This window comes from Chinchilla lanigera, unplaced genomic scaffold (assembly GCF_000276665.1).
Source record: "Chinchilla lanigera isolate Chin_1 unplaced genomic scaffold, ChiLan1.0 scaffold00040, whole genome shotgun sequence".
Lineage (NCBI taxonomy): Eukaryota > Metazoa > Chordata > Mammalia > Rodentia > Chinchillidae > Chinchilla > Chinchilla lanigera.
Genome location: NW_004955441.1, coordinates 7,366,359 through 7,369,534, shown reverse-complemented (window position 1 = coordinate 7,369,534; position 3,176 = coordinate 7,366,359). Strand labels below are relative to the sequence as shown.

The following is a 3,176-nucleotide window of genomic DNA, read 5'->3' as shown; positions in this document are numbered from 1 at the left end:
GAGCCGAGCTGTCTTCCGGGCCGAGCGCGGTTCCGGGTCCCGGAGCCACGCGGCGGCGTGCGCGCCCCGAGCGTGCCCGCGCGTCCTCGAGGGCGGGGCGGAGCCGAGGCTGCGCGTCGTTATTTCTTGGATACTTCTTCAACAAGTATCAGAGCCTGCAGCTGGCTAGTCTTCAAGATCAGTTACGGAAACAGCGTTGTTTCCCGACAGTAACTAGCTTTAGTAGGGCTGTTGCGGGGCTCCAGCGGGGGAGATTCTGCAATTGAAGGAGTGGGGAATTAGAGCAGAGGACACATCTAAACCAGTATCAGCGTATAATAATAGTTGCTGACTTGTATCAAGTATTTTGTGTGTCAGGCACATGCTCTTAGATCCTTATGCCCTATTTCTTGCTTAATCTTTCCAATGCTATGAAGTATTCCACATTTAACCGATAAGGAGAATAAAGCACAGGTAAATCTAATTTTATTTAAAGTTATGCGACCAGAAAATGGCCGCAAAAAAAGTGAGGTTAAAATCCAAGCTGTAAAATCAGATAGGAGTGTATAGCCGTGACACCAAACATAGTGTCGCACTGGTGTGTTTGTGGCGGGGTAAGTATCAGAGTGCCTGGTACAAAAGTGGAAGGCTTGATCCGTAGGATTATTAGAAAAAAGACCCTCTCTGCTTGCTCATCTTTTCTAAAGATAAAGAGACGCAGGAAACTTCTAACGGCAAGAACATTCAATCAAGAATATGGAAGAACTTGTTGAAAGGGCAAGTATTTAAATGTCAAGAGAACTTCCATATTCTGTTCTTGTGTGTTTTAGGGATGGACACCCCTGAACAAATAACTTCTCTAATTCCATCCCAGTTGCTCTGATATAAGGTGAACTCTCAAAGTTAAGGCAGTTTGAGATGATAGCAATTAATATTTGCTAAGCTTTAATATGTTCAGCACTCTACACATTATAATTTAATCTTCAAAGGCTTGCTATAGAGAGGTCACTTTGACCTCTGTTTTACAAAGAAAAAAGGAAACCTAGTGGTAGTATGAGGATTTGTATCTGCATCGCCTTAGTTTTGAAGCCTTGTGTGTTCCACCAAGCTAAATTATTGTCCCATGGTATCTGAGTGGGAATTGGTTCCAAGACCCTCCTCAAATACCAGAATCCACACAAGTACCTTTTACAAAATAGTGTAATGTTTGCATATAACCGCCACATATCTTCCCAAATACATTAAATCATCTCTAGATTTCTCATAATCCCTAATACGATGGAATGTTGTGTATATAGTTGTTATACTGTATTGTTTAAGGAATAATGATGAGAAAGCGGTCTGTACATGTTCAGAACATACAGGTTTTCTCCAAATACTTTCCCTCTGAGATGAGTTGCATCCAGGGATGTGAACCCTGAAGTTAGCCAATTGTATTGTGGGAAACTGCCCTGTAACGCTGGATATAGATTATTTCTGTAACATATGGACTTTAAAAGCAAAGGACATGTTCGAATCATACATTGCCCTTTAGTGGTTTTTTTTTTGGTGCCAGGAATTGAACTCAGGGCCTTGCACTTGCCAGGCAGGTGCTTGTGCCACTGAGCTATATCCCCAGTTGCTTTAGTAGAGTTGTGACTTTACTTGGAACATTAAAATTACGCTGGATAGCATGAGTTGCACAGGAATAAAACTTTGGTTGGATTCAAGAAAATTAATATTCAAAAGTCTGAATTTGCAAAACGAATTAATTTAGAAGTGATTGTTTACTTTTATGAAGTAATCGCTCAGTGTTAATCAGTAGTCTTCCAATTTTAGTGAACATAAGAATCACCAGGAGAGCCTGTTGAAATTGCATTTTCTTGGGTGTAAGATCCAAAAGCTCTTCTTTCAGTCAGGCTGCAGCTGAGCCCAGGTGTTTGCATTTGAACAGGATTTACTCTCTTCCCAGGTGACTCTGAGGCGGATGCGTCCTCCAGCACACAGCTTACTGGGGAAAATGTCCACTGTATTCTTCTTAGCTTTTCTTCATAAAGAATTTCATATATATACAGAAGCAGAATAGTACGGTAAATTCCACATGCTCATCAATCAACTGTAACAAAAATCAATCCATGATAAATTTCTGTTCCACTCACGCCTCCTGCCACTCTTCACCCCATGTTATTTGGTAGCAAATTCCAGGAGTCATTGATCTGTAAAAATTTACATACTTCAGAGTTATAAGAACTCTTTTGTACAGCACAATATATATAGTATGATATCAAGGAGATAAAGGCTCTTAACAATGTTAGCCCCACATCATCACTATTGCAGCTAAAAATAACTCCTTCTCAAATACCTGATCAGTATTCAAATTTCAACTTGTCTCATCAATGTCATTTGGTTTTTAAATTTGTATATTTGAATCAGGATTAAGGAAGCTGTGTTGTTTGTTTTATAGTCTAGACCGTGAGTCGGGAAGCTTTCTGTAAAAGAAAGCAAGTATTTAAGCCTTGTAAATCACCTGTGGTTTCCATTTTATGTTCTTCTTTGTTGTTGCATTTACATCTCTTTAAAAATACAAAAGCTAGTCTTTACTCTTCAGGACTAGTTTTCTGACTCCTGATCCATGACTGTGCTCTTCAGTAGGGTAACCATCAACCACGTGGTCATTCAAACTAAAATTAAAGTCAAATAAAATAATATCTCACTTTTTCAAGTGTATTAGTCACACTCGGAGACCTCAGACACCACACCTGTATTGAACAGCACAGGCCATAGAACATTTCCATCACGACAGAAAGTCCCCAGCACTGTTTCCGCGGTGTGGGTTTGCCAGTCGCATTTCCATGGTGTAGTTTAACGTGTTCCTCTTGCACTCCTCCTTTTGTATTGCTGTAGCAGAATACTGTAGCCTGAGTGATTTATAAAGAAAAGAAAATGTATTTCTTACAGTCTTGGAGGCTGAGAAGTCCAAGATTGAGACACTGAATGTGCTGAGGGCCTTTGTGTGCATCGTCTGGTGAAAAAACAAGAGTACACTCAAGAGAAAGCTGAACTCACATTTATAACAAGCCCACTCTCAAGAGAACTAACCCTGTCCTGCAGTAACACCGTTAAAGCATTCATGAGGGCGGGGACTTCCTCACCTAATCTCCTTTTAAACGTCCCACCTCCCAACACTGTATTGGTGATTAAGTTTCTAACACACAGGT

At 40.6% G+C, this 3,176-nt stretch overlaps 1 protein-coding gene across 4 annotated transcripts in view; it reads left to right on the top strand.

The window, feature by feature from the left end:
* The window catches only part of Thumpd2 (THUMP domain containing 2), a 40,490-nt gene that overhangs the window by 423 nt on the left and 36,891 nt on the right, over positions 1-3,176 (top strand). Inside the window, exon 1 of one of the 4 annotated variants that reach the window (XM_013517626.1) lies at positions 1-453. The exons of the other annotated variants lie outside the window; for them this stretch is intronic. The gene's annotated coding sequence lies outside the window, so the exon portion shown is untranslated. The remainder of the gene's footprint in view (positions 454-3,176) is intronic. 4 annotated transcript variants of the gene reach the window in all.